At 38.6% G+C, this 9,904-nt stretch overlaps 1 long non-coding RNA gene across 1 annotated transcript; it reads right to left on the reverse strand.

The window, feature by feature from the left end:
* Positions 1-6,313: 6,313 nt before the first annotated feature.
* LOC140605500 (uncharacterized) lies at positions 6,314-8,342 on the reverse strand. Its single transcript, XR_012008151.1, has 2 exons — positions 8,228-8,342; positions 6,314-6,509 (listed from the first exon to the last, which is right to left on the reverse strand). It is a non-coding gene; the product is annotated as an uncharacterized lncRNA (long non-coding RNA).
* Positions 8,343-9,904: the final 1,562 nt, after the last annotated feature.

Genomic DNA, 9,904 nt, shown 5'->3' on the forward strand with positions numbered 1-9,904 from the left:
GAATTGAGTAAAGATAGTGGGTGTGTTTATAGGAAATTGAGGTAGGAGAGATAAGAAATGCAGATGTGGTTTAAGGGGCAGGAGAGGTCAAGGAAAGGATTGTTTTTGGTTAGCAGGATAATGAATTGCAGAAGCATGACTAACCCAGAGCAGCTAGCAGAGATTAGCTGCACCAGAGAGAATAAGGGCAGAATATTGTCCCAAAATAGGCAAAAAGAGACAGGATTCAGACTGTGTTTAAGATAGAACAGGTTTAAAACTTATACTTCAGGTGTTTAAATGTGCAACTTTTATCTCCTTGTCTGTCATGGAACCTAATTTAGCTTATTAACCATGTCAACTCAGGATCTTTGTTACTTTTAGTGGGATTCTGATACTCCCCCATCAACCAGCAGAGTGTAGAGCTACCAATTCTCAGGCAACCTCTAGTCATCAAACTCCAACCATTTCCCTTTCATCCTCCCTTTTAGGCCAGCTGTGGAAACTTTCATGGCCATTCCTAGTGGAGCAGATGCTGCTCTTTGAGTTTGGGGTAAGACATACTTATAGTCTTAATGCTTTTATTATTTAAAAATACCAAAAATAACTAACTATGAATTCACTCAAGAAACTACAGCAGAAACCCCTAAATAAATAAAGAGTAGGCTAGAAATAGACATTAGTTTAAAAAAAAAAAAAAAGGGCAGCCATTATGTTCACTATTAATTCTCATGGTCTTCCCTCAAATCCCACTCAGTAACTCTGGAGGCCCTCATCCTTCCTCTTCTAGAAAGGCACGTCTCTGTTGGCATCTCATCAACTGTCATGGCATGTCAGTAACTGTAGAGTGCCTGAGATCTTACTCTCCTTGCAAGCTAACAAGTTAACCCAACCTAGTTGGCAGAAGACATGAAACTCCTGGGTCAGAGACAAAGAACTTTATTACAGCAATAGCAATAGCTAGAGCATTAGCATGTTCTTGCTCCGATTCTCCAAATCCCAAATTCCAGAGTGACATGAAGAGAGCCAGGTGTCCCCTTCACATGCCAGTGGATTGAGTTATGAGAGAGGAACCCTGAGTTTAGGGCCAAATCTTTTATCATGGGCAGTAAGCATGCCTGCCATTTGTTCTGTAGGGAGATATTATCTCTATCTTTCAAAACTGTTTCCTGTACAAACAGCCTGGAAAACATATTCTAGAACAAATGCAGCCAGTGCCTCTGCTTAGAAACTGTAAAGAACTGCAAAAAATCCATGGAGAAGTGTCTCCTACCAGAGTGGGTCCCTTCTGTAGTTTTCAGTAAACCTATAGAATGTTTCCAATTATATTGTTTCATCATTTCACTAAGAACTGGGGAGAAAGAAAGAGCCAAGTGTGTGTTTGGAATGTCATCTTTGTCTCTAAAATCCTAAAATTTGCCTGAAACTTGCTATAACCATGTTTTGCTCTCATAACAAGAAAATTAAACTTAATTTATTTTAAAAAGAAATTGTTTTCATTATGTATATGATAGACTTTGACATGTTATTCAGGTTTTACCATTTCTTTCATTCTGTGTAGTTGTGATTGCATTTTATCCACATGGCCCTAGTGAACATTACCCACCATGTCTACTGCTAGAGGTGGAGGTTGAGAGAAGTGGCCTCTGAGATTAGAAATGTCATATGAAAATATAGTAGCCTTGCCAGTCATGTTATGGGAACTACTGTGTCAGCTATCCCCATTCGAACCAAAATTCTATAGGAGGAGAAAAGTTTCTCTCAGACAGTAGAAGAGTAGCACTGATTTCTGGAGATGGAGAAAGGCAAATCTCTGCTTTGCTCAAGCTACCCTTTCACATTTCTAATATGGCAAAATTTTGACTTAAAGAAAAAAAGTGTGGGACACCTGGGTAGCTAAAGTCAGATAAGCATCTGTGTTTGGCTCAGGTCATGATCCTGGAGTCTCAGGATTGAGCCCTTCATCAGGCTTCTTGCTCAGTGGAGAGTCTGCTTGTCCCTCTCCCTCTGCTCTTCCCCTCACTCGTGCTCTCTCTCTCTCTCACTTTCTCTCAAATAAATAAATAAAATCTTTTTTAAAAAATTTAAAGAGAAAAAGTGGTTACGTCTCCATCATTCCTTCCAAAACCATCTTCAATGGTTACTTCTCCAACATACCCGGAATGTTAGTTTCTCTTAGTTCCCATATCCAACCCTCCTTTTTTTTTTTTTTCTATATCGTTTTAGTTGGCCTTATCTATTCCAGGGAAAACAATTACCTTAGAGATTACTAGTGTACCAATGTAGCTGTTCCCCAGAACAAGAGACCCATATATTGATTTTCCCAAGTCACTCCTAGATCAGATGATATACCAGGGTTTAGGTTGGTTTTATGATTTGCTAAAGGTTATGTCATATAGCCCTCTCTTAGATAAGAGGAATTAATCTTTTATGTATGAACTTTGGCACACAATGGGCCTTTCATAAATATTTATTGAATGAGTGAATGAGCTAGATAAGAAATAAGGGACCTAGGATGATAATGGTTAATGACCATGTCTTTACTTGTATATAGTGCTTTTATATAGTATAATTGGCAATGAACTGTCCTCATACACATAAATATCACTGCTCCACTATTAATGCAGTTCTTTCCTCCCATGCTGGTGATGATTTGTAGTAAGTGATCTACCATTACTCTTTTGTCTGGTCCTCCTTGTAAAATGAATGGCACATACCAGTGGCCCAATAATGGAAGCTTCTACCTCCATGCTTCTTTCTTCTTAAGGTTTCCTTATACCTCTCACTCTTACTCTCCTTACACATACCAATTCAGTGGAGGACAGGGTAGTCTGGTTATGAAATTAACTCTGTTATATGAGGACTGAAATCCGGACCTCATGTGTATAATGCTTGTAACCAGTGGAGAGATGATAAATCTTTGTACTGTTAGCTAAATGTTCAGCTTTACATTATCTACAATAGCCAAATATTGGAATCAGCCCAAGTGTCTAACAACTGATTCGTGGATAAAGAAGATGTGGCATATATACACAAAGGAATATTACTCACCCATAAAAAGAATGAAATCTTGCCATTTGAAAGGCCATGGATAGAGCTAGAAAGTATTATGTTAAGTGAAATAAGTCAGAGAAAGACAAATACCATGTGATTTCACTCACATGTGGAATTTAAGAAATGAAACAAAGAGCAAAGGGGGAAGAAAGAGAGAAGCAAATGAAGAAACAGACTCTTAACTATCTATAGGCAACAAACTGATGGTTATCAGAGGTGGGGGGGGGAGGGATGGGTGAGATAGGTGATAGGGATTAAGGAGGGCACTTGTGATGAGCACCAGGTGATGTATGGAGGTGTTGAATCACTATATTGTACAGCTGAAACTAATATTACCCTGTGTGTTAACTGGAATTTAAATAAAAACTTTTTTAAAAGAAAAAAAATTTTTTTAAAGTCAAACTCATAGAGATATAGAATAATGGTGGTTGTTAGGGACTGGGGGTAGGGGAAATTGAGAGCTTTGGTCAGTGGTAAAAACTTTCAGTTCAAAGATGATGGCTTCTGGAGATCTAATGTGCAAAGTGATGGCTATAGCTAACAATGCTTATTATAAACTTGAAAGCTGTTAGGAGTCTAGATCTGAAATGTTTTAACCAATAAAATAATGGAAATCATGTGGAAAAAAAACAGCTTGAATGAACATGCTTTGGGAAGGGGCTCCCAGAGCTAGACAGGTAAGTAACTTTTTTACTTACAGTGAAATTTTTGAGCTTTATATGCATCATCAATTGTAAGGAAAATCTTGAAATATCACTGCAACCACCTCAATTTTCTTAATGTGTCTATCATATATCAGGCAGAGGGGAGGGGTTAGGTGGCAGAGAATGTAATGAAATTGAAGCATGCATGCAATGTTTGCATCTTCTGCCTCAGAAGTCTGTGTCTCTTTTGGCCAAAATTACTCTCAGAAAATATGAGTCCCCTGTAGTCAGCTTAAAGGCTTCCTGGAATGTCATGACTAAAAATGAATCAAATTCCTGGCTAATTTCCTTCAAGACAAGACAATACAAGATGATATTACCCTGCTTGCTTCTGCCTGGAGCTCCTCCTATCTAAAAATAAATAAGCATCTTTAACATGAAAGAAATCCTAAGCCTTTAAAGAAATCTTGACTTCACTGGTTACATGAAACTCTTGTGTGCATACAATAGGCTATATTTGTCCTCACTTTGTCATGGTTTTAGGCGCTTCTAGGCATAACAAAGAGACATCTTGCTTAAATTACTAAGGTTCTGTGCTTTTAGGAGACACTGGAATTAGGAACAAGGCGCCTCAGCCAGACTCTCCCCATTCCCTGTGAGCATGCTCGCAGCCTCCAGACAAGCCAGCTACTCCAAATGAATTTCAATTATTTGAGAAACTAAGTTGGGTTGATTGCCACCTCTTCACTGTTTTGTGCTCAAGCCTTAATTGTGAGGTTTACCTTTTCTTTTTCTATTTCATTTTTCTATATTTTATAGAAATATAAAAATACAGAAAACATTTTCTGTGTGTGTGTGTATATATATATATAATACATATTTTTCTATAGTTGTATATATTAATGAATTCTTCCTTCAATTAATTTGTCATTCATTTTGGGAAGCAAGTTCGTAAATGTATCAAAAGTCATAAACTGTTCAAAGCTTTCTTTTTTTTTTTTTTTTTTTTTTTTTTTTTTTTTAACATTTTTTTTTTTTAAATTTATTTATGATAGGCACACAGTGAGAGAGAGAGAGGCAGAGACACAGGCAGAGGGAGAAGCAGGCTCCATGCACCGGGAGCCCGACGTGGGATTCGATCCCGGGTCTCCAGGATCGCGCCCTGGGCCAAAGGCAGGCGCCAAACCGCTGCGCCACCCAGGGATCCCTGTTCAAAGCTTTCCTCCCGGTAAATCCATGCTTGAGAATCTTTCCTAAACAAAGCACCCTAAACATCTAAAACTTTATTATAGTATGATGACATTGAAAAGGAGCCAAATGTTCAAGAAGAAGGTTCTAATTAAATAAAGCATAATCATATTTACAAAGGGTTTTTAATAATATTGTCAAATGTCTGTTATTCTATTAACTCAAAAACTGGATGCAAAATTATATTTTCATATAATCATAGTATACACAGTGCAAGCACAGTCCTGACACATAGTAAGCATTTCATAAATATTTATGAAATGAATAAAGGAATGAATCACAATTATGTTGAAAAGATTCTTGTGTAGAAAAAGAGACTGAAAAAAAAAAAAAAAGAAAGAAAAAGAGACCGAAGCAATATTTACACCCTGATATGGTTGTCTTTAGATGATGGAGCTAGGCATGATTTTTTTTTCTGTATCTTAAGTTATAATTTTTAAAAAAGTTATTATAGTTAACACCTAGTGTTTTCATAACAGGAAAATTAAAATTCATTTTATAAAAGAAACATGTTCAAGAACATATTCTGAAAAGTTTAATACAGAGGAGAAATTCAGCTATATATTTAGGCTTTCATTATCTTACAATTTTAAATGAATATGGTCTATAACTTTCCTATCTAAAGTAGTATTTCAGATACTAGTTGAGAAATATACATGACATGATGTCATTTATTCTTTATCATCATAATCAAACTACCCTTTATTGAGTACCTAATTTGAATCAGGTGCCAAGATAACATTGTACACCATTGTTGTGTGGGTCTCAGCCTATTAATAGTGATGCCATCAGCTCAAAATGCTTGAGACACTCCCTTGGGCCCATACTGCCTATAGCATAGCAGCCCCGACTGACACTTTCCACCAGAGCCAATGATGTGGCTGGACTGGTTCTTGTGGTTCTTATCATGATCACAGACACACCCAAGCAAAAACTGTCAGGAAACTGCGAAGAACAAGATTTATTACATACAGCTCCTGGAGAGTACATGGCATGCCCAAAGGCCACACAACAAGGTCACAGGTAGGTAGAAGGGAACGCAAACCAGCGTCCTGTCTTTTTTAGGGTTAAGGGAGAGGTGCCTAGGGTTTCTAGGTCTCACTCTTTATTTGCAAATTTAAAGCATAAGAGCAGGAATTAGGGAGCGAGAAGAAGAGAGGGTCACTCAAGTAATCAGTTATCCAGGTTAGTTACCCAGGGCTTTCTAACAGGGCAGCTTCTTGGAGGCTGGGGGCGGGGACCGGGGTCAGAGGTGGCCTGGTTAATTATCTAGATGTTTGGCTAGTAGCTGTGTCCTGCAGCTGGCAGTGTGTTTATTCAGGATGGGTGTCTTGGAAATGGATGCTGTGGCAATCAAAAGTTTAATGTCAGGCATTTCACAGCAACCATTTGATTTCATTTTATTTTTATTTTATTCCTTCATTTAAAACATTTTTTGAGGGGAACCTGGGTGGCTCAGTCGGTTGAGTGTCTGCCTTCGGCTCAGGTCATGATCCCAGGGTCCTGGGATGGAGCTCCATGTTGGGATCCCTGCTTGGCCCAGAGTCTGCTTCTCCTTCTGCCTCCTGTTCCCCCGCCTGTGCTCTATGTCAAATAAATACATAAAATCTTAAAATAAGTAAGTAAATAAATAAATAAAACCTTTTTTTGAGCACCTACTAAACACAAGACACTGTTTTAAACACAAGAATATAAAGTTGAAAACAAAGAGCCTTTACCGTAAAGGAAACTATAAAGACATTTGACCGTCTTCAAGGACAGCAGTGCTATGTGTACATAGCAGACATTTGTAAGGGAAGAAAGCCCTTCCCTATTAGAGGAAGGGCTAATGACTAAGCTGAAACGGTAGGCATAAAGCAAAGGCCCTATAGCCTCCAGGCTGGAGGGAGAGAAGGCAAGTCTGGGACTGGAACGACCTAGCTCTTTCAGAAACCACTGGTTGGGTTTCACCAGGTTCCCAAAATTCCCTAACACAGACATTCTAAACATTTTCCATTTTCTAACATATATATGTTTTTGTATTTTCATGCCATCTTACCAACAACATGCTTTTTTACGATCTTTGCTTCCCGTCTAGTAATTCTGTAAACTTCAGTGCATATTCTTAAATGGCTATAAAACACCTGATCTTTTTGAGAATAAAAATGGCCCAGAAACTTGCTTCCATGATGATGGAAAACCCTGACTTTAGACCTTGCTGACAGGTCCCTATTAGATATTTAAACCAAATGGCTTCCTTAAATTAAGGGCCTGGGAGGGAAAAAGGTGGAAGACAAGTGTTTCTGCAGATTCTATCAAACACTGGAGTATAAAGGACCGTCGTTAACTTCTTGAGACCTGAGTTTATATTGACTGCAAAATGCATCTATTATTCATCATAGAATTTATTAGTGATAGAATGACACTACCTAACATTTTAAAGAACTATCTGAATGCGAGGCCTCTTCAAAATTCTTTACACAAATTGCCTCCATTAACCACCATACCAACCCCACAGGACAAAAGTTCTTCTAATCCTCATTTTACCAATGGCTAATTGTGAAAATTCCATTCATGTTAACTATTTTCATTAGTCATTTGCTGCCTGCAGTAAACAAAACCAGACATACTATAACAGCTTCTAAAGAAGTGATTTGGTTGCAGGTCAGCTCCAATTTTCTGTTTAAATACTATGGATTCTCCTCAAATTATCAGAATGCACCAGCTCTTAGTTAAGCACTTACACATGGCAAATATAACACACCTTAGGCTAAGGACAAATTAATTGCATTTTAATATACTTATAAAGAATTCTGCCTACAAATACACTATAATAAAAATATTCTTCAATGATCTAGCTTAAAAGGACATGGATCTAAGGAAGTGACCTGAATTTATTTAAATAAGTGCAAAAGGAGGTGGAGGGCATTTCAGAAGGGTTTCCACCACTCCTGTTTGCATAGATTTTACCTGGAGGCCATCCAGTTACTAACTCCGGGCTGTTTTCAGGAACTGCCAGGTACACAGGGTTTAGTCATCTCCTTCTTCCTATTAACTTGATTAAAATGGTTTCCAGGATGAATAAACAAACTCAGGAAGCTGCTATCGTATTATAAGTCACGATACCCACAACTTTGCCATCTAAATAGATAATGTATCTAAGTCACATATTTCTATGAGATGAATTTTAATAGTCCTAACAGAATGGAATTTTTAAGGAGTAGAATCCCCTTTCGGAGTATTACAAACCCTTGAGACCTCCTCCAGTTTATCCTACAGGTAGAGGAAAAAATAATACAGCTCTAAGGGTGCTTAAGCCTTACCCAGAGAATTGCAAGTTCAACAGACAGACAGGAAACTGAAGCCTGGAACTGTAGGAGTCAGTCTGCTATGGAATGAATGGCTGACCAGCTTTGCTTCTTCTTGATTCTCTTCACAATACAGTAATTGATGAAGGAGAATCAGAATCCTAAACTCCCGTAGCAACGTCCTTCTAGAATACTATCTACTAGCTGGTAGGAGACAGAAGATGGAAAGAGGATGTGGAGGCTTCAAACTTGGGCCTGAGAAGGACTTCCGAACAGTTATCTATTCAAAATCAGAAGCCATTTTTCATGGGCGAGTGGGGAAAAAAAAAAAAAAAAAGATATTGGCCTTTTTTTGTTGTTGTTTTTTACAGAATATATGTTCTTAAAGAAGGGATAGGAAATAATAAAACCCACATATGTCAGTGAGGGCTTCTTCTGTCCCCTTGAGCGCAAGAGTTTTTAAAGATGTGTCTACCCCACCTCTAATCAATGAAAACAAAGAAGTACAATAAAATCTATTTGAGAAATCCTAATAGAACTTTAAAAACATCTTTCCTTTGGGGTGCCTGGGTGGCTCCGTCAGTTGAGCGTCCCACTCTTGGTTTTTGGCTCAGATCATGATCTCATGGGTTGTGGGATCAAGCTCTGAGTTAGGCTCCATGCTCAGTGTGGAGTCTGCATGAGATTCTCTGCCTCTGCCCCCCATGCACAGTGCAGAGACTCTCTTTCAAATAAATGAATAAATCTTTAAAATATCTTTCTTTTTTATAATTTCATTTACTAGGCCTACCTTAAATACCAGGCTAATACATTTGCTGGCCAATAACTAGTAGAATAATGATCACAGGACTTAAGCTGTCCCTTGATATAGGAGCTGGCTGCCTCTACAGATCCTGAGGGATTTGTTGATTGATTAGTGAGTTAAGAAAACTGGTCAGTTCTCAGACTTTTTCACTAAAACAGTAAAATGAAGAAAAACAAATTGGGATTAAAAATCTATTCGCTTTGAAAAGGGATGTGTGCCAGCTACATGCTCCTCACAATGAACTTGTATTGAGTAACTATGGGCAAGACATAGCTGGCCTAAGGCCATTAGACAGATTGTGTCAAGGCCCAGTGTGAGAGGGAGCTGGCCAACCAAATAGTGATGAGAGAAAAGAACAAATACACCATGATGGAGGCAAATGGCAGAGACAGTCCTATACCACAATGAGCTATGGGGCATCGAAATGAGGCATCGCAATGAGGAAGCGTATTCTTACCTTCAAGTTGCTTGTGGGACTTACATGACCTGAGAGAGTTTAGATCCACTTCCTAGCCCCACAAGAAGGGCAAATGAGGTCTAAGTCTGGAACTCATTGTCCCATAACTGCTTAGCGTTTATAGCACCTACAGGTGGTCAATTTGAGGGAAAAAATGGCTAAAAGGGCACTTGTTAGTATATATTATAATAAAATAGGTAGCTGTTAGACGGTGGAGGAGGGTCAGGAATGTAGGCTTCCAACTGAGAAGGTACTTGGGGACAGAAAAACGAAGCAAGCCACTCCATACTGTTAACAGAGTTTTATTCAGTGCCACTGTTGGGTGGACAGAAGACCCATGGCAACTGACTATCTGCCGCACCAGGGCCTCAAGCCTTTTATGGAGCAAAGGGCAGGGTGGTGAGGTCACAGAGTAGTTACCTAAAATGGC

The sequence above is a fragment of the Canis lupus genome, chromosome 15 (genome assembly GCF_048164855.1).
Source record: "Canis lupus baileyi chromosome 15, mCanLup2.hap1, whole genome shotgun sequence".
Classification (NCBI taxonomy): Eukaryota; Metazoa; Chordata; class Mammalia; order Carnivora; family Canidae; genus Canis; species Canis lupus.